We start from the raw sequence: 24,998 nt of genomic DNA on the forward strand, positions 1-24,998 counted from the left end.
AAAGTACCTGAATCGTAAATATTTACATTCAACGAATTGTGTTGAAAAAAAAATATTTTAATCGTAAAGCCATTTGTAAACAGTCCTTAAAAAAGTCCTTAACAGCTTTACTATTGACAGATCAATGCAACCATCCAGATGACAATTAGCCTACTAGCATTTAGCATTACAACCTTTTACCCATTTATTAATTACATTTGAATATAGCAAATATTATTTCTAAAAACAACAAAATGTAACTATTTTATCAATTACATTTTTTGTTTACCACAATCTGTCTGAGCAGTTTCCTGCAGTTGCAACTCACTTTTCCAGGATTTATTTGAATGTTTATTATTAAAATCAGGTTTTCTGTGCACCATCGTCATTTCATTACATCATACACTATGCAGTAAAAGCAGAAGGTATTTGCTGCATAGACTGGTTTGATTTGCCAGAGAAGAGTCATCGTTTACTCACTCAATAGGACCTAGCTTTGCCAGAAGGATTTGGCAAAGCTTTCTGTGCCTTTATGGTTTGCATGTGTGTGTGTTTATGAAACTGTGAGTAAAAGTAAGGGTGTGAGAGAGTGATGGGACTCCTAGGTCTGGATAATGATGACTCATCCACCCACACGTGCACACGTGAATTCAGACATTACCGTCATCAGTCAAAACCCTGTTAGCGCCGCTTACTGATGCTAATTGTTCCCAGTCAGCACATCAGGGGCCTTGTCAATGCACTGTGAAACCAGACCACACCACCAATAGCTTATTGATCTCATTACAGGCTCACGTCACTCCATCAGTCAAGTGCATGTGTGTCTGTGCATTCAATGGACTGACAAAAACATCCGTTTTTAATGCAGCTACATGCTTTAGTCTTTAAAAGGAGAAAGGAACAAGGGTGAAAATAATTTCTGCCTTCAAACCAGCCTTTGAAGGTAAAAAAATGTATATAATTTTAATTGCAGATAGTGTCAGTGGAGGCAAAGTCTATTTGTAGCTGTTGCTCTTACACATTCCCTACAAAGTAATGGAGCAAACATGAGGCAGCATGAGATAAATGATGCATGTTTATCTGGTTTGATATATTTTTTGTCGTATGTCATCTATGGCAAATGATTGCAGCTGCTAGTTTCTAGAACCTCTCACAACAGAAATACATTTTAAAAGAGAGATTCCTTTTCTGACAATGAATTAAATCAGATTTTCTAAACAATACTCCATCCATCCATCCATTGGCTTATTCACCTTGGACACGTCACCATCCAAGGCCTGGGCCATGTTCCAACTGACAATACTACAATCTAATGGAAAAAAAATAATAATATAGAGACAGTTTATACCTGAACATAGGTGTTTTTAGCTGGAAAGCCTTAATCACCAGTATTCAAACACGACATAAAATGTGTTCTTAATAATTAGAATTAAATTACCTCACCGTACATGCAAATAAACCGATACTGTGCAGATGTTTGCTGTGTCCACTACATGATATGTTGCACATGATAACAGGGATTCTTATGGCTTTCTTACAACAGTGGCTTTTGTCTTGCCACTCTTCCATAAAGCCCTGATTTGTGGAAAACTGGACTCCTAGTTAGCCTGTTAACAGATTTCCCTATCTTAGTGGTGGATCTCTGCAGCACCGCCACAATGACCATCTCTTTGCCCAGCCTGTCAGTTTTGTTGAACGGCTATGCCTCGGTAGGTTTGCGGTCGTGCCATATTCTTTCCAAAATGATGGATGTACTTCAGTGTGTTAGTTGTTCTAAACTTGGGATATTATTTTATGACCTAGCCCTGCTTAAATCAATTCCACAGCATTCTTTCTGACCTGTCTGCTGTGTTCATTGGTCTTCATAATGCTGTTTGTTCTCTAATGTACCAACCCAGCTTCCAAGAGGAGCTGACCTGGAAGCTAAAGCCTCTGGGTGAAAAAGAACAAGCCATCATCATCAAACTGAAGGAAGAGGAGTGTGAGATGAGAGGCCTTCCTTTTAACAGACAGCTGCACACCTAGGACCCTCAACATTTCATGAAATGGGTGGAAGAGACTCAAGATGCTGTGGATCAGACTCTGCTAAAGGAGTACTACCCAATGGAGGTGGTGACTCAGGGTCTGCTGGATCTTAGCTTTGAGCTGGTTGATGGGGCGTTTGTCTGGCATCCTGACGTAACACTGTACTGTGTGAAGAACTGCAGCAGCAGTCAGGTGGTGGGACAGTTCTACCTGGACCTGTACCTCAGGCACAGGAAGTATGGACACACTATCTGCTTTGGCCTGTAGCCCAGGTGCTTCCTGCCCGATAGGATGCGGCAGATGTCTGTAGAGGCAATTGTGGCCAACTACAGCAGCCAATGGCCAACACCTGTGACTCCTGCAGCACGATGAGGTTAAGACTTACTTCCACGAGTTCAGCAAAGACATGATCCAGCTCTGTGCTCAGTTGGAATTTGCCATGTTCATCGGAACCTCATGTGGAGTGAGACTGTGGAGGCTCCATCTCAGATGTTGGATAATTGGGCCTGGGAGAAGGAACTGCTGTAGAGAATGTCTAAACACTACCAGATCAGAAAACCCATCCCAGAAGAGCTGCAGAACAAACTCACTAAGTCCCGACTCACCAACACCAGTCTGTTTAACCTGTGGCAGATCGTTCTGGCAAAGGTGGATCAGGCTCTGCACACCAGAACTGGCTGGAACCTGCAAAGGATCCTGGGGATCCTTATATTACAATGAACCAACATGCCAGCCACCATCGGTCACTTGGCGGGCAGTAACAACACTCAGTACTACAGTTACCTGTAGAGCAAGGTGTTCTCCATGGAAATGTTATTTGCTCGCTTTAAAGAGGAGGGCATCATGAACCCCTTGGTGTGTTTCATCCTGCAGCTTGGCAACTCCAAGGATGCCACAGAGATGCTGAGGATGTTCCTCTGGCAGGAACCCAAAAAGAAAGCATTCCTTCTGAGCAGAGGCCTGATGATGGAGCTGGACACCAGCACACCTTGTCCTTGCTGACCAATCAGAGGAGCATGCTCTGGTCCCAGTCCCAGTCTCAACTTTTGACTTAGGTTTTTTGGAAAAATCCTCACAGGACACAATAACTGGGGTTCTTAATGTGCAGTCTTTTATTGTCAGTGAAGATAGATTAAACAGAAATGTCCTCTTTCTCTTTACGTTTGTCCAACAACCAAAATATATGGACTTGTACTAAACGTTTGCAACAAAAGATGAAATGCCAAAAGGCAAATTTACAGATTAAGAAAAAAAACAAATAAATAAAGATCGAATGAGAAAAATGCAAGAAATGAAATAAATACAGCAGTGGCCTAAGGTTGTACACAGCAAAGTTCAAAGATCTAAATTACACTAGACTCATTTAAGATGTGTTGCAATGTTACATGCATTATTTTATACTTACATTAACACTTACATTCCACAGCAACATCTCAGCTCACCCTGGACACTGGAGTACAAAGATAAACACACAACCTATCCCTACACACAAGAAATGTCTGCCCAGCACTGCGCAAACACTGACTGCTCAACATATTTTAAGATATGTGCATATTTACCTACTTCTTGTCAAAACATTTCACCTACTACTGAAAATCAGGATTCACATCCAAACATACAAAACAGGAAGTCCAAAGATGGATTTTTGCTAAGTCTTGGGGAAACTGTAGTCATTCTTTAATCACTGCCTTCTGGAGAACAAAAGATGCTTCTACAAAGACGAATGAAATGAACATTCAAGTGTACATGCAGATAACAAACAAACAAACAATAAAATAAAATGACTCAATAACATGGTTGCTGTAGCATACAAAGTAATCAACATAAGACCTCTTTTTACACCTTAAAGGGACATTTATTTAACTAAAGTAGACAATATTATAAATTAAATTTTTCTTAATGGCTACATTGAGATTAAATTATACTATGTGCTAAATAGATTACTTCTAAATGTTGTACTGGTTGTACTGGATTTTATCAGAGTATCTGGATTCAGAGCTTTTTACACTGATATAACTTTGATTTAGATTTTTATTTGCAAAAATCTTTAACAACCATGTGTCACTTCCCTTCCGCTTCACAATTGTAAAACACTGTGCAGTTGTCTATCCAACAAAAAGCTCAAATTAAAATGAAATTAAGTTTGCGGTCGTAAAATGTGAAAAATTCTGGTGGTCAATATTTTCAAGCTACATTATAGCTGTGTCACACAGTGGGGTGTTTGCTTCACAGCAAACAGGACAACAGATCTACTTATATAACAGTAAAAACCAAAAATATTAAGTTACCTGAACATTTATGTGTTGAGTGTTTCAGTACGAAAGTCTTGATAGGCCTGAATATGTGACATATCAGACACTATGTGAGAGAAGTACTTGAGAGTAAAATGGTTTGTATCTTCACAGAATTCTACTCAAAGAGTTACCTCTTATAACTTTATATCTGAAAGCTTGCTTGCAGCTAGTAACACTTTTCTGCACAACCTCACTGTGAGCATAAGGTTTGTGTGCCGACATAAGCTGACACAGAATTGGAAGAACAACCTCTGGTGTGACAGACACAAATCGGAGACCTCAGAGGCTACCAACAGCTACAGACGTAAACAACACTAACAATTAACTAACTAAAACAACTCATCCAGTGTTCTGGTCCTCAAATCGTGAAAGTAATCCCAACAGAATTGCATTTTTGATACATAAGGGTCCCCTCCTTGAACCGTCACCTTAACGTGGTGGAGGGGTTTGAGTGCTCAAATGATCCTAGAGGCTATGTTGTCTGGGGCCTAAATGCCCCTGGTAGGGTCTCCCATGGCAAACAGGTTCTAGGTGATGGGTCAGACAAAGAATGGTTCAAGAACCCCTCATGAAGAACACAATATCGAGGCACGTGACGTTGCCCGGTACGGCGGAGCCGGGGTCCCACCCTGGAGCCAGGCCTGGGGTCGGGACTCGTCGGAGAGCGCCTGGTGGCCGGGTTGCTCCTCGCGGGACCCGGCCGGGCCAAGCCCGAACGAGAGACGCGAGGCCATCCCCCAGTGGGCCCACCACCTGCAGGGGGAACCGTGAGGGACCGGTGCAAAGAGGATTGGGTGGCGGACGAAGATGGAGACCTCAACGACCCGATCCCCGGATGCTTAGGCTGGCTCTAGGGACGTGGAATGTCACCTCGATGGGGGGGAAGGAGCCTGAGCTTGTGCGGGAGGTCGAGAGATATCGACTAGAAATAGTCGGGCTCGCCTCCACGCACAGCGTGGGCTCTGGAACCCATCTCCTTGAGAGGGGTTGGACTCTCTTCTACTCTGGAGTGGCCCACGGGGAGAGGCGGCGGGCTGGTGTGGGTTTGCTTGTTGCCCCCCAGCTCAGCCGTCTCGTGTTGGGGTTTACCCCAGTGGATGAGAGGGTTGTATCCCTGCGCCTTCGGGTTGGGGAGAGGTCTCTGACTATCATTTCAGCCTACGGGCCGAGTGGTAGTGCAGAGTACCCTGCCTTCTTGGCGTCCCTGTCGGGGGTGCTGGATAGTGCCCCTCCCGGGGACTCCATTATTCTGCTGGGGGACTTCAACGCCCACGTGGGGAACGACAGTGACATCTGGAGAGGCGTGATCGGGAGTAATGGCCTCCCCGATCTGAATCCGAGTGGTGTTTTGTTATTGGACTTCTGTGCTAGTCACGGATTGTCCATAACGAACACCATGTTCAAACATAAGGGTGTCCATCAGTGCACTTGGCACCAGGACACCCTAGGCAGGAGGTCGATGATCGACTTTGTTGTCGTATCATCAGACCTTCGGCCGCATGTTTTGGACACTCGGGTGAAGAGAGGGGCTGAGCTGTCCACTGATCATCACCTGGTGGTGAGTTGGATCCGCTGGAGGAGGAGAAAGCCGGACAGACTCGGCAGGTCCAAGCGCATAGTGAGGGTCTGCTGGGAACGTCTGGCGGAGCCCTCGGCCAGGGATGTATTCAACTCCCACCTCCGGGAGAGCTTCGACCAGATCCCGGGGGATGTTGGAGACATAGAGTCCGAGTGGACCATGTTCTCTGCATCTATTGTCGATGCTGCTGCCCATAGCTGCGGCCGTAAGGTCTGCGGTGCCTGTCGTGGCGGCAATCCCAGAACCCGGTGGTGGACACCGGCAGTAAGGGATGCTGTTAAGCTGAAGAAGGAGTCCTATCGGCTGTGGTTGGCTTGTGGGACTCCTGAGGCGGCTGACGGGTACCGTGAGGCCAAGCCTGCTGTGGCCCGGGCTGTGGCAGAGGCAAAAACTCGGGCCTGGGAAGAGTTCGGTGAGACCATGGAGAAGGACTACCGGTTGGCCTCGAAGCGATTCTGGCAAACCGTCCGGCGCCTCAGGAGGGGGAAGCAGTGCTTTGCCAACACTGTTTATAGTGGGGGCGGGAGACTGCTGACCTCGACTGAGGACATTATCGGGCGGTGGAAGGAGTACTTCGAGGACCTCCTCAATCCTGCCATCACGCATTCCGTGGTGGAAACAGAGGCTGGGGACTCGGGGTTGGACTCTTTCATCACCCAGGCTGAAGTCACCGAGGTGGTTAAAAAGCTCCGCGGTGGCAAGGCTTCGGGGGTGGATGAGATCCGCCCTGAGTACCTCAAGTGTCTGGATGTTGTAGGGCTGTCATGGTTGACACGCCTCTTCAACATTGCGTGGCGGTCGGGGACAGTGCCTCTGGCCTGGCAGACTGGGGTGGTGGTCCCCCTTCATAAGAAGGGTGACCAGAGGGTGTGTTCCAACTACAGGGGGATCACACTCCTCAGCCTCCCTGGTAAGGCCTACGCCAGGGTATTGGAGAGGAGGGTCCGACCGATAGTCGAACCTCGGCTTCAGGAGGAACAGTGTGGTTTTCGTCCCAGCCGTGGAACACTGGACCAGCTCTATACCCTCTACAGGGTGCTCGAGGGTTCATGGGAGTTTGCCCAACCGGTTCACATGTGTTTTGTGGACCTGGAGAAGGCATTCGACTGTGTCCCTCGTGATGCCCTGTGGGGGGTGCTCCAGGAGTATGGAATCGGGGGCCCTTTATTAGGGGCCATCCGGTCCCTGTACGAGCGGAGCAGGAGTTTGGTCCGCATTGCCGGCACTAAGTCGGACCTGTTCCCAGTGCATGTTGGACTCCGGCAGGGCTGCCCTTTGTCGCCGGTCCTGTTCATAACTTTTATGGACAGGATTTCTAGACGCAGCCAAGGGCCGGAGGGGGTCTGGTTTGGGGACCAGTGGATTTCGTCTCTTCTTTTTGCGGATGACGTGGTCCTGCTGGCCCCCTCTAGCCAAGACCTACAGCATGCGCTGTGGCGGTTCGCAGCCGAGTGTGAAGTGGCTGGGATGAGGATCAGCTCCTCCAAGTCCGAGGCCATGGTACTCGACCGGAAAATGGTGGCTTGTCCTCTTCAGGTTGGAGGGGAGTTCCTGCCTCAAGTGGAGGAGTTTAAGTATCTCGGGGTCTTGTTCACGAGTGAGGGAAGAATGGAGCGGGAGATCGACAGACGGATTGGTGCAGCTGCCACAGTAATGGGGGCGCTGTGCCGGTCCGTTGTGGTGAAGAGAGAGCTGAGCCTAAAAGCAAAGCTCTCAATTTACTGGTCGGTCTACGTTCCTACCCTCACCTATGGCCATGAACTTTGGGTCATGACCGAAAGAACGAGATCACGGATACAAGCGGCTGAAATGAGCTTCCTCCGTAGGGGGGCCGGGCACTCCCTTAGAGATAGGGTGAGGAGCTCGGCCATCCGGGAGGAGCTTGCAGTAGAGCCGCTGCTCCTCCACATTGAGAGGAGCCAGTTGAGGTGGCTTGGGCATCTATACCGGATGCCTCCTGGACGCCTTCCTCGGGAGGTGTTCCAGGCACGTCCCACCAGGAGGAGGCCCAGGGGACGGCCCAGGACACGCTGGAGGGACTATGTCTCTCGGCTGGCCTGGGAACGCCTTGGGCTCCCCCTGGAGGAGCTGGAGGAGGTGTCTGGAGAGAGGGACGTCTGGGCGTCTCTGCTGAGTCTGCTGCCCCCGCGACCCGGTCCTGGATAAGCGGAAGACGACGATACATAAGGGTTCCAACAAAAAGTCAGATGAACCAATTTAAAAAATCTAACTTCGTATTGCCACCGATAGCTCTTTAATTGTTTCAAGTTATCCAGCATTGGTGGCTGATTGTATATTAGTTTTTATAACTAATGCTGCTTGACGGGAGACACATTTGCATATATAGTTCAATTGTCTTTTTCTAATCTAATCAAAACACTGAAAAACACTTTAAAATATTTTAGCTAATTTAGCTCTTTTATTAGCCTGTTGTCATTTTTTAGTATAGAAACCTTTTATCCTTATATTCATATTTTAAGTTATTTGGTTGTATAGTCTATAGACTGCTGGAGAATAGGCACCAGCTTCCCCGCGACCCACTATGGAATAAGCGGTAGAAAATGACTGACTGACTGGTTGTATAGTTTATAATGAAATACGATAGGGGAATCCTTTTTTAAACTAGGGATATGGAGTTAAGACACATGTTTGTGTTAAAATGTGAGTAGGAAGTACTATTTATTACAGCTATTACTTTATTTTTGTACATAATTAATCACAATTTATCAATGTTTTGAATTACTGTATTCCCACAAGTCACACTAGGGTTAATTGTTTATATTTATGTATATAACATAAAGTAGGTCAGTGGGCTTCAGAGAAAGGAACATTCAAAAGCTATCCTTTTTCAGTCTTGTATGCTAAAACATATAGCCTGTTACACATCCACTGTTTCTTGATTTTATTCAAGGGAAAACACAGTTTCGTTTATCACTTAATTTATATTTCTACTCCTCTTCTTTCCCGTGTGTATCCCTTGTGCTAATAGCAGCCAATAACATAGCCTTAGGCTCCAAGCTGAGTTGTATGACTAAGTCGTTGCATGTCCTGTCAAGTAAATGCATGCGCACATCTGTCAGCAAGTTCAGATGTGTACATCTAATGTCTGTACTTCTTTTATCATGTTTGATGCATGAGCTGTCACATGTGGCTTTGGATGTATGCATGTAATCTCACAGGCTATAGTAGCAGATCTTGCAGCTATTGGGTCTTTTTTTCCCCTTATCACAGTTGGCAGACTGATATTCAAAAATCACTATAAAATAAGCCATATAGATAATAAAAAGTCAGTCAGTCATTTTCTACCGCTTATTCCATAGTGGGTCGCGGGGAGCTGGTGCCTATCTCCAGCAGTCTATGGGCGAAAGGCGGGGTACACCCTGGACAGGTTGCCAGTCCATCGCAGGGCATAATAAAAAGTATCTTATAATTATAAATGTTATTGGAGAGCGGGGGTAAGAAATACTGTTAAAATTTCAAGAAATTATAGGGTACTAATAAATGGTTTAAAGGATCTGCTAAAGTAGAAAAATGTAATTATATAGTAGATGACTATACAACATGCCATAAACAACAACATTTCCTGACATTGCTATATGTGTGTGGCCAGGGGATACTCTTCTCCAGGATCTGATAGTTATTTGAACATTTTCAACCACTGTAACACCAGCAAACGCCTCCACTGAAAATAATAAATTAAATGCCAAGCATTCACATAGTCTAGGATTTTAAGACTAAGGGACAGAGTGCTGGCTTTTAACTTCAGGTGGAAATGCATTTTAATTTTAAGGGGATTTATTGGTATGTTATTAGTTTAGAAAAAAATAATAAAGGGTATAAAAAAGACACATAGCTTTGTTTTTCTCACTGTCTGACATTAATAACCCCGAACCTTTCCTATTTAAGGTCAAGACAGATTACCAAAATTACTTCCTTTGGCAGAATACATTTTTTTAAAGATTTTCTTCTTTTACTTTGTTCAACTTTAGAAGTTTACATTAATTCCCTCATATTTGGTAGCATTGCCTTTTAAACTGTAGGAATTGGGTCAAAGGTTCTGGGTATCCTTCTACGAGCTTCTAACAAGTTTGCTGGGATCTTTGCCCATCTCTCTTGACAAAGCTAGTGTAGCTGAGTCAGGTTATGTTAACCTTGCTCACACACCTTTTCCATGGCACTGAGATCAGGGCTTTGTGATGGCCACTTACAAACTTTGACTTTGTTGTCCTTAAGCCACTTTGTAACTAACTTGGTGGTATGCTTTGGGTCATTGTTTATTTTGAAGACCCATTTGTGTCTAAGTTTTAACTTTATGTTGCTATTTTATTGAAAACATCAGTCTGTCCTGCACCATAACACCCACAAACCATGATGCTGCCACTTCCATAGTGTTCTCAGGCTTGCAAACTTCTCCCTTTTTCCTTCAGTTGTAACAGTGGTCATTATGGTCAGATGCTTACATTTTAGTTTCATCAGACCACAGGACATGTTTCTAAAAATTAATGACTTTGTCCCTGAGTGCATTTGTAAACTGTAATCTTGATTTTTTTTTACTCTGCTGTTGGGGTAATGGTTTCTTCCTCTCTGAGTGTTCATGCTGGTACAAGACTTATTTCACTGTGGATAATGACACTCTCTTACAAGATTCAGTCAACATCTTCTCAAAATCTAGTGCTTTTGTTCTAGGGTGATGGAGCTCAGAGGTTCTGAGCATCCCAAACAGTTTAAAGCCACAGTAATCTTGTGAAGAGTATCTACACTTAAACATTTAAGAAATGAATAAAAACATCTGTAAAACAATATTATGGCTTGAGGAAAAATACATAATTTTGAATCCTAACAAATTCAAATCAGGAAAGGTTTAGTTTGATTTATTGTCAGAGAGTGAGAAAAAAAGATTATGTCTTTTCTTATAGTGTGTATATAAATAGTATCTGGTTGAAATTGTACATCATTCCATCCATTTTCTATACCCGCTTATGTGAAATAGTTGAAAATATTTACCTAAATTTATATTTAAATGCACATTCTTAGGTAATATTTATCATCTTTACTTCAGCGAGCAAACTGCATCACAAGTAAATTGGCCTTCATTTATCGAAAACACTAAACTCACAGATATACGAAGCATTTTTATCTACCCTCCACCTTCCTACCTTCTTCCCTCCAAGGTTGCACGGTGTGTTCTTGCTCATGCCGCTTTCTGACGCCAGTTTGTCTTTCTTGACTTCTTTTACTGTGAGAGGCTAGCGTGTCACAGCTGCCATGACCTGCCTCTTTGAGTCAGATTTCTGCTCTTCCTGACTGACATCAACAACACTGACTATTAACATTTCCGGCTAAATTTTGAGGGAATCATGTGAGTGTCCAGCCAACACACTTTGATGTGAAGCTGTGTGAATGCAGGCTTCTGTGCAAATTTTGTCTGTGCCAAAGCTGACTTTTATAGACACACATTTTCATGAAGGTAGTTGACAAGAAATGACAAGAAATGTTTTTCCAGCTGTTTAGATTTTTCTGATTAACAACATTCATTCTTTCAAGTTTTTGTTCTAAATTTTTATTTTTTTTTGACTGCAACGAGGCCAGTAAGTTAGTTGAGTAATTTCTTTATTTAATTGGTTGCCAGAGATTTATTCTTGTATTTCCACAGAGGACAATACCTACAACAAATTAAACAGCAAAATAAAACATTGTATTAATCCTGTGCATTAAAATAAATGCTCTCCAAAGAAAGGTTTACCTTCAGAGTCAAACCTTGTGAGCAACCAGAAGCAAAAGAAACAGCTCAAATTCATGGAAAGATATGTGCACTTCTTGGTAGTTGTTACTTCAGGCTAAATTACAGACAATATGTTTCACACCAAAGCACTTTTATCAAATAAAGCCCTTCTCATTGAATTGCTTTTAAAAAAGAACTGGAAAACAGTGGGGTGAAGGGTTTGAAAGTGAGAAACACTTGAAGGAAAGTAGGCTGAATGAAAGAACTGGAAGACACCACATCAAGCATGAAAGATTCAGACAGAGCACACATATGCCATGTTTGTTTGCATCACAGAATCCCTAAAATGACAAAACAAAGACCAGAGAATGTGTACATGCACATCACCTTAAATGTCCTGCTAAGATTTTTGTGGCACATTTTTGGTTTTTCACATTTTTTCACATTTCAAAATTGTCTTCAGCATCCAATAATAGTGATTAGCACTATTACCTTTACCAACTGTAAACATTTGACCTTTACCTTAATTCTAAGATTTCCAAAACACTGCCAACATTTTCAAAGGCTGCAGGTTTCAAACCCAGGTTCAAAACTCAAAATGATAAAGTAGAGCTGCTTGTTAAGTTCCTCAATCACGTGATTTGCTTAAAATTCTGCTCTCTTTGGTGTGGATGCTCTCTCAGTGAGTGTCCACACCAAAGAGTGATTTTGTCATGCAACCAGCATTCAGTAATCAGAGAAAGATCAGATCTTTTAGTTTCCAACCAGCTGGTCAAAGTCAGGGTTGGTAAAGTAAAAACAATTAGCTAATTATTGTCAACAGCTGATTTCTCAGTGTGTCTCTACACATCACAGTTCAAGGCCAACTCCTTAGTCTACTTTTATTTATTTTATTTATTATAGTTATTAGGGTAAATGACCATTTATGGTCAATGTTAAATACACAGACGCATATGGACACGTGGAGTTTTCTGCATTCATTTTGTGTGTAGTTTAGTTTATCATCAGGGAGTTTGTGAATATGTATCCCAACACAACAAATGGCGAATATCACCAGTAATTGTGGGGGCAGTGAGAAGCAGTATTGCTTATGCACAATCAACAAAATGAACAAAGAAGACAAAGACGAGGCAACTCGTATATCTCTTTCTGAGAATGTACATTATCATGTCTTCCTTCTCTATTGCCATGTTTGGTATTGTTTGAACCTTATCTTTGAATTCAGAAGCTAACTCAGATTTGCCCTGCAGTGGTCATAGTGCCTTGACAGCCATGTCAACTTAATAAATGCGTTAAGAGCTTGAGGGCAGTGTGTTCTTGAATTATTCGTTTAAACGAACAAATTATTTCAGTGAATAAACTGAATCAAATTAACTAATGAATTCCTTGATCAGTTCAGTGGAGGTCAGCGTGAGCGTGATGGTCAGAAGTGAAACTTGGAACCATGTTCTGACTCATGCACACAGTATCTTGAAAATCTTGAGTTGGTGACCATGCGAACAAATCACATCCTCATTCGTACATTATGCGAGTGAGTGACACAGCGCCACTTTCAGCACAGTATTAGTTGGTGAATAACTCCTCAGTGGCAGTTTTTGAATGAATCATTTTAATGAACGGATTCTAAGGACTCAGTACAGTCAAACAAACTGCCGTTCAAATCTAAATACCAACAAGATGTCTCGCCATTTAAGAGCTAGAAACATTTTTTTTAAGGATGCTGTCTTGAGTAAGTCACATTTTCATTATTGGTGCACAATTAGGGGAAACTACAGCAAGCTATGCAAAATATCCTGATGACTCTTTCAAAAGCAATGTTTCCAATTCCTTTCTTATCAGGAAGCATAGCTAAGATGATATACAGAAATCCCCTGGTAAATTTAACTCCTCCCTAAAAAGTAGGTTTTGCCACACACTGATGAAAAAATACTAACTCTTTATCCCTTCACATGCTTGAAGCTCCTCTTCCCAAAAACAATCTGGTACCACATCACCAATGCTGCATAGACCAAACCTACTCTTCTATCAACTGATTACTTCAATCAACATCCAGCAAACAGAAAGCCACTAGAAAGGAACTCATTCTAAACTGGAGTTTGTTTTTTAATCAAAATAGAGTTCCATACTCTACAAACGTTCCTCTGTTCGTGTCCACCACGTGGCTGGACCGGACCAACTTCGCTACCCAAACCAGCACCCTTTTGACTGTCCTCCTTTTTCGGGAATGATACAAGTAAGAGGCGGTGTTTGGGCAAAGAAAATTTGTTTAGTATGAAATAATCTTATTTCATGATGCTTTGCATTGTTTGTGGTGCTAATGGCTAAACCATTTGTGTGCTAGCAGGCCACAGAGCCTGAGGCTACAAGCAAGATCGTCTTGGTTTTGAAGTTGATACAAACTTTATTTAATGGGTGATTTTAAACACAGATTGGTCATAACAACCGCCAGTGCTTATTCAGACATTAATATGTATATTAATGGTAGTTCAATGTCCATTTTTGACTTTAAAGTGATGAACAGGCTACAGGCTTTCCTTTGTAAGCTAAAGCCACTAATGGCTAATGCTAGTGCCAGTGTCAGGCGGGTCACAAGTTTACATTCGACTTGAGTCCTTAAACATTCCCATCCATCATTTTAGTAGTCCATTACTCCAGGTGTTGGCTAGTTAAAACGTTAAGACTGATTGCCCAAAAGATTATTGGTTTCTGATCCAGCAAATCATATTTTCTTAAATATTGTTTCACTAAGATAAGAATGCCAAATTAAACAATGTTAAGAGTCAAAATTCCAAAAGGGTTGATTTCAAATTCAGCAAATCATTCTTAAAAATATATATTTTTTTAAATAATGTTTTATCTACTCTTGTGATTTTGCATTGTGACTGGTTGCCTGAAGACATCCCAATTATTGTTCTTAATTAATTGTAAAACAAATTTATCCTTATTTTTGAGTTCCTTAAGATAAACATAATTCCACATTGAACTGTCATATCATTGCATCAGTTTTATTGGTTACCTTGTTCCTTTATTTGTACATACAGGGGTTGGACAATGAAACTGAAACACCTGTCATTTTAGTGTGGGAAGTTTCATGGCTAAATTGGACCACCCTGGTAGCCAGTCTTCATTGATTGCACATTGCACCAGTAAGAGCAGAGTGTGAAGGTTCAATTAGCAGGGTAAGAGCACAGTTTTGCTCAAAATATTGAAATGCATACAACATTATGGGTGACATACCAAAGTTCAAAAGAGGACAAATTGTTGGTGCATGTCTTGCTGGCGCATCTGTGACCAAGACAGCAAGTCTTTGTGATGTATCAAGAGCCACGGTATCCAGGGTAATGTCAGCATACCACCAAGAAGGACGAACCACATCCAACAGGATTAATTGTGGACGCAAGAAGAAGCTGTCTGAAAGGGATGTTCGGGTGTATCCAAAAAACATAAAACCATGGCTGCCCAAATCACGGCAGAATTAAATGTGCACCTCAGCTCTCCTGTTTCCACCAGAACTGTCTGTCGGGAGCTCCACAGGGTCAATATACACGGCCGGGCTGCTATAGCCAAACCTTTGGTCACTCATGCCAATGCCAAACGTCGGTTTCAATGGTGCAAGGAGCGCAAATCTTGGGCTGTGGACAATGTGAAACATGTATTGTTCTCTGATGAGTCCACCTTTGCTGTTTTCCCCACATCCGGGAGAGTTATGGTGTGGAGAAGCCCCAAAGAAGCGTACCACCCAGACTGTTGCATGCCCAGAGTGAAGCATGGGGGTGGATCAGTGATGGTTTAGGCTGCCATATCTTGGCATTCCCTTGGCCCAATACTCGTGCTAGATGGGCGCATCACTGCCAAGGACTACCGAACCATTCTTGATGACTATGTGCATCCAATGGTTCAAACATTGTATCCTGATGGCGGTGCCGTGTATCAGGATGGCAATGCACCAATACACACAGCAAGACTGGTGAAAGATTGGTTTGATGAACATAAAAGTGAAGTTGAACATCTCCCATGGCCTGCACAGTCACCAGATCTAAATACTACTGAGCCACTTTGGGATGTTTTGGAGGAGCGAGTCAGGAAATGTTTTCCTCCACCAGTATCACGTAGTGACCTGGCCACTATCCTGCAAGAAGAATGGCTTAAAATCCCTCTGACCACTGTGCAGGACTGGTATATGTCATTCCCAAGACAAATTGATGCTGTATTGGCCGCAAAAGGAGGCCCTACACCATACTAATAAATTATTGTGGTCTAAAACTAGGTGTTTCAGTTTCATTGTCCAACCCCTGTAGGTAGTTTAGTTTTCTTTACTCCTTAATTTTGCTTGGTAGTTTTAGTTGAATGGTTCTAGCCTAGTAAATAGCTTGTTGAATTTTCTTTTGTCAGTCAGTCATTTTCTACTGCTTATTCCATAGTGGGTTGTGGGGGAGCTGGTGCCTATCTCCAGCAGTCTATGGGCAAGAGGCAGGGTACACCCTGGACAGATCGCCAGTCCATCACAGGGCAACACACAAACAACCATGCACACACTCATTCATAAACCTAAGGGCAATTTAGAGTGACCAATTAACCTAACAGGCATGTCTTTGGACTGTGGGAGGAAGCCAGAGTACCCAGTGAGAACCCATGCATGCACGGGGAGAACATGCAAACTCCATGCAGAAAGACCCCAGGCTGGGAATTGAACCCAGGACCTTCTTGCTGCAAGGCAACAGTGCTACCAACTGCGCCACCATGGTAGATGTATATATAATTGGATGTTTGATATCAGGATTTCTGCTTTTTGGAGTCAGCGGTTACCTGGCATATCGAGAATTTCGGAGAATGTCAGCAGCTGTTCAGGCAATTGTGAGGCTGCCTGGCATGTTTGATGGGATCTTCAAGGCGATCAGCACTCAGACTGAGATGCTACGTGAGCTGAATCGCAGACTGGATGTGATCCTTAGGATCGCAGGCAGGTTGCGGTTCCTGGACTCAGGGGTGAAATGGGATAAATCTTGGAGAAAGTTGTTCGCTTGGATCTGGCGATAGACCAGGAATTTGGCTGTTTGGATTCGCCTTTGAGAAGCACCAGCGAGACTCTCAAGGCTGACGGAAAATTAAGAGTCAGCCTAACCCAAATAATTATTGTTTTTCTGAATCTGGCTCCCCTGCACCGCCTTGATGGCTGGCTATCTTCAACTTCTCCTGGAAGTAATGTAAACATGACGCTCTGCTCCATCTGCCCCCTCCCTTCCCTGAGGACACCTGTGGACCTGCTCAGAGCTTTGTGGCCGGTTGATGTACATTCCAACGTACCATCAAGGACAGTGGTCTCTGGGACAGTGCTTCATGGACTTACTTGCACACACTCACTTGCACACACACACATGCTCAAGATAAACATATGCACCCCCTCACACCACCTTCACCGTTCCCGGCATGATGTGTTGTTTTGTAAATTTGTTGCTTCTTTGTGCTGAGGTTTTTTGCAATTTCAAACTGTATCCTGCTAAGGATAAAGTGTGAAATATGATTTTTTTCCTCTACTTACCTAATGTGGCCTCTTTTCTCATCTAGCAAGGGCAGCGCCTGTGAGTGGGCAGCAAAGCTTCGATGACCCGTCCCCCCTTGTCTTATGTCATGATGTATGTTTGGATGGGTTGTACTGGAATTCTAATTTTCCCTCGGGGATCAATAAAGTATCTTTGAATTGATTTGAATTGAATTGAATAAATATCCTGACTGCATAATAGTGCACAGCCAGCTTGGGTAGCAATGACCTTCTTGCGGAGGGTGTCAATGAGTTATCTGCTGGCAACTGTCAAGTCAGCAGACCATTAAAAATCAAGTTTTTTTCAAACAAGCCATAGACATATAACACTGTGTACATCAGCATTTTGATTTTGTGTTGAACAATTTGATTATTTTGTTAAACCACTTAGTGTTAATATCTTCTCTCCCACCACCTGCTTAGCCATGTCAACACCTCCTCTTTGGGTCTTTCATACCTTTTTCCCTACTCTAGTCAATATTATTCTTCAAGCAACACCTTTATCACAAGCTTAAGTAAGCCCAACCATTTCAAGAGCTAAAGAGGAAATGTATATCTTTAGTTTATTAAAAGAAGTCTTGCTACCAGTTTTTATAGAGATCTGAAACAGTTCAAGTAGCCCAAGAATAAGAGGTAAAGTTAAAAGCAGACCACATATCAGCAAAGCTGAAACAGAGCTGACCTCAGTTTGGCTATGCTGCTATGAGTGTGAATTCAGATAAGGCCTATCAGGACTGAAGCCAGGGCAAAGACAAGCTCATACACACATCAGCAGTGTCTTACATAACACAGAGAGTGATGGCAGCTGAGGACACAATAATACCTTTGGCATTTGTCCTGTGAAAGTTGGACAGGGAAAGGATCGAGTGAGTGGGAGACATAACAGAGAGGGAAAGGCAAACAAAAAAAAAGAGTAACACTGAGAAAGAGAGGGATAGAATGGATGCGGGAGTGGAAAGAAGGCAGGGAAAGACTATAAAAGGGAGGTTTAAGAAGAGATTTCATTTTCAACAGATGCCCATTTACATTTTTACCAAGATTCTACAAAATAAAAAAAAACAGGCTTTACTAAATGATAAACAGAAGAAAATACTTTTATCTATACTAGTTTTAATTTTAGTTTCTGGCACAACTTTACCTATTTCCAAGATGCATGAAGATGCTCAAAGATCTGGTGAGGTGAAGACTCCATCAACACTCTATATTTTAGGGAACAACTTTATTAGCAGACTAATGATATTGAGCTCGTGGCCTTTATCAGGGATGCTGATGAATGCCAAAACTCATGTGTTGCATGAGTCTTCACCCTACTCATTTTCATTTGAGAGTAACTAGGGTATTTTCTATGTGAGACCACATAGATCCTTCAAAGATGGACCAAATTTATCCAGTAGGAATTTCTGACTAGTGTTGGTTTCATGCTTTTAAAAAAATTTCACTCTATATTGAAAGTTTATGACCTTTCATGTACCGCTTCAGCTTCAAGTGTGTAAGAATTTCCTGTTCAGTCCTCACATTGTTTTCACACTTAAATCGGTGTGAATAAAAAATAAAATATGAAAACCACTCAGCATCTACAGTGTATTCACTATGCATTCATTGACCTAAATTATCTAATTATCCTTGATTTTGACTTAAATTAATTTCATTCAAACAAGAGGTTTGTTTCTGATACAAAATGAGAGAGACATCTCTCAAGAGGGAAAAAAAGAACTATGTAAATGGAGTTTTTAATAAAATCTATTTTTATTCACATTTCAAAAATATATAACATGCTCAGTAATCAATGGAGAAATGTTTACCCGGTTGACAGCAATAAAACCCTTCTTATAATTGCTGATTAGCGATTTGCTTGTTTCCACTGCTATTCTGAGGATTTTACGTTGGTCATGAGCTGCAAGACTTAGAGAATGTTTGAAGGGAACTAATGATGAGTGTGATGGCAAGAAGCCCTCCAATCTCAATCAGAATCAGGACTCTGGCTGGGTCACTACAAAAAAAAAATTCACTTCCTGTTTGAAGAAACATGTTGGTAAAATTAAAAGATTACTTTCCATCTAAATTTGCCAGGTGCATGAACAATATTGGGCTCAACTGTACTACATTTATTAGGTATTCGTCTTTTAGATGTTTCAAGAATAAAATGAATCCAAAGATATCTAAAGCAGATAACCACTGAATAAAAATGGGAAAATCAAGACATATGATGCTGCTATTCGTGTCAGGCCAAAGCACTGTGACTGAATTGTAGTTTCTAGTGCTGCAAAAAGCAGAATATGGTACAAACCATGCTATATTTCCAATGCCTGAGCAGAGACTTCACACATTGTGATTATTAGAAGTTAATGAATCTGCTAAAGTGACTGATTTTATCTTTTAAAGTAATTCAACTCTACAGATTTGGTGTAAGAGCTGTAGAGGTTTTAGTTAGGTAAGGTTGGTGAAGTTTTAAATCATAAAGATTAAAGAGAGATGGGTATTTTGAACATTTATGTAGACTTGGCAGATGTAATGTCAATCAACCACACTGCAGTGGTCCTGATCATAAAGGCTGTAACAATAAGTTTAAAACTGATACCTTTAATACTTACAGGGGTTGGACAATGAAACTGAAACACCTGGTTTTAGACCACAATAATTTATTAGTATGGTGTAGGGCCTCCTTTTGCGGCCAATACAGCATCAATTTGTCTTGGGAATGACATATACAAGTCCTGCACAGTGGTCAGAAGGATTTTAAGCCATTCTTCTTCCAGGATTGTAGTCAGGTCACTATGTGCACCAACAATTTGTCCTCTTTTGAACTCTGTTATGTCACCCATAATGTTGTGTGCATTTCAATATTTTGAGCAAAACTGTGCTCTTACCCTGCTAATTGAACCTTCACACTCTGCTCTTACTGGTGCAATGTGCAATCAATGAAGACTGGCTACCAGGCTGGTCCAATTTAGCCATGAAACCTCCCACACTAAAATGACAGGTGTTTCAGTTTCATTGTCCAACCCCTGCATTTGTAGTTGTAATAGACTGTATTACTTCATATGAAGTAGTGATCTAAACCTGATATAAAGGGTGGTAGAGTGGCTGTTCTCCACAGAACCTTTCCTGTAAACAACCCTTTGGTTAGTGTACTGTCTGTTTTTAAGCAAGCTCCAGGGCCCCAGTTAGTGTTTTGCTAGCTTTACATCGTAAAATGTATGTTTGGCCAGTTATAAAAGCAACAATGTAGAACAAAAACTGTACATCTGAACAAAACTGAAGTACAAATTTGTAACTAAGCAACATTACATCAACGTTTATACTGATAAGTTGAATGAAAGTGTGTTTTTTAAACATTTTTCCAGCTATTTTGTTACTTTGAGTAACTTTTGATTTACAAGATGCAATTTATAACATGTTGTTTGAATTAACCTACTGTTAAAAGTAAGTGAGTGACTGACCTTTCCATTCCTATTTTGGCCAATTCCAAATATTAAAGGAATATAAGACATACAAACTAAGTTTTGAAAAACTTTGTTTTAATTTAACAATGAAATGGAATCTGTCAATTTTCCCATGATTGACACTGATCAGTTATTACCAGGTCAAATACTGAAATTATTTTCCTATTCATTAACAGCATTAAAAAGGAATTCAAACAATTTTTGGTTTATAAATGCATAAACAAACAGCAAACACTTTTTTTTAAGTTTAATGAAAATCAGATTATAGTTAGGGACAAATTCTTTGACACATTAATGGAAATAATCTTCCTTTATCCGTAATTCCTTTATTTGGTTTTTGACTTAAAACTACTACCTTTGTCAAAGAACATGTGTTATAGTATAGATAAACTATATAAAATTGCTCAAAACTGTATTCAGCAAGTTAAATGAAAATGTAAATTTGTATTGGCCTGGAAAAACATGATTGTTCCATCTCTAAACAAAGTATAACGTTTAGCCTGAAATCAATTCATGATACTCCAGTTACATTTTCTATTATCATTTTATTATTATCTTTTAAAATATTTCGCATTTCTGACCTGACAAAAAAACGATTTGGTTGAATGAAAAAAACGTTTTGGTTGAATAAAAATAAAAATTTTAAATCTAAATCTGCCAGGAGTGTTAGTTATTTTGGGCTTAACTCCATATGTCCCAGAACTTTATGTGAAAACAAAAGACAGAAAACTGTAGGAATTTTCAGTGTTGACGTGTTTAATGAACACAGGGGAAACAAATAAATTTTCCATCAGATAATCACCAGCAGAGCCCTTTAGGGAAATATTGCCAATTTGTAATGCCTGGATGTCTTCACTAGTTAAAAGCTAGTGTGCAGGTGACCTTTCATCATCCCTTTAAACATAAAACCTTTAAACCATTAAAAAGCAACTTCCTTATTCTTTTCATGTATTTTGTTGGTCTTGGCTAAAGTACTATAGCTTCTTGAACTAATAAATGTTTTGGTCATGTTTATGGATACAAAGACATCCCTTACCATTCATAAAATCAAAGGAACAATATAATAATGCAGTGTAAAAACTTGATACATTAGAGCAAACATTACAGGTTGGATATGGTTAGAAAACAGAAGATTTTTTGTCAGTGACTGTAAACATCAGAAGCAGAGTATCATTGTAATATATTATCTGTAATTCCAAGGTCCACTTTCCCATCATTATGATAACTTCAGAACCAGTTTCAAAAGCAGGTATACCACGGTTTGTTGTCTTCAAAACACTTTAGCTTTTAGTGTTGCTCTCCTGTCAAAACAAGGTCAGACAGGACAAGACAGCTGTGCATTTTTATGTCCAGATTAAACAACAATAGTATCTCACACCTCACATTTTTGTAATTATTTTGTTATATGTTTCCATGTGACAATACTGATACTAAGATGCTTTGATACAATGTAAAGTAGTCAGTAGTACAGCTTTTGTAAATTTGCTGCCCCCTCAAAAGAACTCAACACACAGCCATTAATGTCTAAACCGCTGGCAGCAAAAGTGGTTACAACCCTACATGAAAATGTCCAAATTGTGCCCAATTAGCCATTTTCCTTCCCCGGTGTCATGTGACTCATTAGTGTTGCAAGGTCTCAGATGCGAATAGGGAATAGGTGTATTGAATTTGGTGTTATCGCTCTCACATTTTTGTCATAATGGTCACTGGAAGTTCAACATAGTACTTCGTGGCAAAGAGCTCTGAGGATCTGAAAAAAACAATTGTTCCTCTACACAAAGGTGGCCTAGGCTATAAGAAGATTGCCAACACCCTGAAACACACTGCATCAAATTGTTCTGCATGCCTGTTGTCCCAGAAAGAAGCCTCTTTTAAAGATGATGCACAAGAAAGTCTGCAAACAGTTTGCTCAAGACAAGCAGACAAAGGACATGAATTACTGGAACCATGCACTGTGGTCGGATGAGACCAAGATAAACTTATTTCATTCAGATGGTGTCAAGATTGTGTGGTAGCAGCCAGGTGAGGAGTACAAAGACAAGTGTGTCTTGCCTACAGTTAAGCATGGTGGTGGGAATGTCATGGTTTGGAGCTGCTACAGGTCATTGAGGGAACCATGAATGCCAATATGTACTGTGACATGAAGCAGAACATCTCCTCCCTTCAGAAAATGGACCATAAGGCAGTATTCCAACATGATAGGGGCCCTAAACATATCTCCAAGACAACCACTGGCTTGCCAATGAAACTGGGGGTAACGTTGCTGGACTGGACAAGCTTGTCTCCAGACCTGATCCCTATTGAGCATTTGTGGTGCATCCTCAAACGGAGGGTAAAGAAGTGCAAGGTCTCTAACATCCACCAGCTCCATGATGTTATCATGGAGGGGTGAAAGAGGAATCCAGTGGCCACACAAAATATTGAAACCTTAGGCACAATTTGGACATTCTCACTTAGGGTTCTACTTGTCAGAGTTTGAGGTTCCGAAGGACAAAAGCGGCAAAAGGACATTGCCAGGTGCATTGTGAATGGTAACATTTAATAAACAAACTAAACCTACAGGACATGAAGGCAAGCTCAGGAACCAGGGCTGATAACAGGACAACAGGCGAACAGGATAACAGGAGGATAAACAGACGACCCAACAATGAGGGAACTGAAAACAGAGTTAAATACAAAAGAAATCAGGTGATAGGAATCCAAGGGAGAAATCTAAACACAGATATGAAATGATTAACCTAAACAGGAACTGAAACAGCAACTGAAGAGCGTAGGGAAAACAGACTAGGAACTCAAACCCAAAACCCTAACACAGACAGACCTATAGGAGAACACAAACTAAAACATTTAACCAGGGAAACAACAAACACCTAAACAACAGAATGAATCTAATAAATCTGAATGAACTGGAATAAAGCAAGCTCAGAACATGGAAGAGAAGAGAAAGTGAACAGAACTCAAAACCCCAAACACAAGCAGATAACACTACTCACCTTTCTTCAAATCGGTTTAGACAATTATGGTTGTGTGTTAAGTTATTTTGAGGGGACAGCAAATTTACACTGGTATACAAGCTGTATACTGACTTCTTTATGTTGTATCAAAGAGTCACCTCTTCAGTGTTACCTCATGAAAAGATGTAATACAATATTTGCGAAACTGTGAGGGGCGTACTCACTTTTGTCTCTCTACACTGACAATCTCTGGCAATTAGCTGTTCCATATATGTCATCATTGGGTGTCTGCAGCATGTGTGTGAGTGGAGCATCAATGCGTACATTATGAAGAATAATGGAAGGGAAAAACACTCCCAGATGTGTGATGCAATTATACCCTTGATTATATGATTTGGTAATCTGCAGACGTCCAAAACAAACAAGTTGTTGGCAGACTGTTGACCGAGCATACACTACTGGGACAGATAGACATTCACACACAAACACACACCTGTATCAAAACATGTGCTCAACAATGCAGAGATAAAGTGAACACCGCACAGAGACACTGTGTTGAAGCACCTTTGTCTATTAATATGTGTCTCTTGCACAAGCTGTGCCGTGTTCTGGGAGAACATGTAAGGCAGAGGAAAAGAAAGTAAACTAAGGAACTGAGCTTAGTCTGTTGTAACATTTGGAACAACTTATATCTATGTGTTATGTAAGGTGGTATTTGAAAAGAAAAATCATCTCATTACATCGCTACACTGGTGATATAAATTACTGAATTGCTGTTAAAAAGAACAAACGAAAATCGGTGTAGCTAATCATGGCCATTATTGGCGTTTCAGGTTTTTTGTCCATGAATTCACTGAATTACCTTACAAATACTTTTACAATTTTTGTCAACATTAATTCAAAAACTACGGCGTTGGTTTAGTTAAACATGGCAAATTATTTTAATTGATTGCAAATCAGTTAGCTTTAAGGTTTTTAACACATACAGTAAGTAGTCTCAACCTAATGCTTTTAAAGAATAAGTTTAAGTTTGTATCACCACATTATGTGATATACATGTGTCTAAACACTTCTCTGCTTAGATGCTACTATCTGCAAAAACAAATAAGTAAATATGGTATATGTATAAGGAGACTAGGAACATGATGGAAGATGGGTTATTGCTGGTTGCGACATTTGTTGTTTTTTTTTACATGACGTAGGGGTGGGCAACATGACGATATTAGATTGTGGGGGATATGAACCTGTGCACAGACTCCAAAAAGCAGAGTTTGTGGGATCATCTATGAGGAACATTCTATGTGCACACTTTCTACCTAATTATTATAACAGTTTTAAAATGAAATAATTAAAATCTTATTCAGTTACCAGGTTTTGCTGTGTCATCTCACGAAATGACTCTGATTATCATGCTATGATTAATATCAAAGATAACCCGAGTAAATACAAAAGATTTTCATCAG

The 24,998-nt window shown here is 41.1% G+C and overlaps 1 protein-coding gene and 1 pseudogene across 1 annotated transcript in view; one reads left to right on the forward strand and one right to left on the reverse strand.

The window, feature by feature from the left end:
• Positions 1–24,998, reverse strand: part of LOC124884138 (cGMP-inhibited 3',5'-cyclic phosphodiesterase A-like) — a 115,177-nt gene that overhangs the window by 58,574 nt on the left and 31,605 nt on the right. The window lies entirely within an intron of this gene.
• LOC124883708 lies at positions 1,864–3,006 on the forward strand (annotated as a pseudogene).

This window comes from Girardinichthys multiradiatus, chromosome 18 (genome assembly GCF_021462225.1).
Source record: "Girardinichthys multiradiatus isolate DD_20200921_A chromosome 18, DD_fGirMul_XY1, whole genome shotgun sequence".
NCBI lineage: Eukaryota > Metazoa > Chordata > Actinopteri > Cyprinodontiformes > Goodeidae > Girardinichthys > Girardinichthys multiradiatus.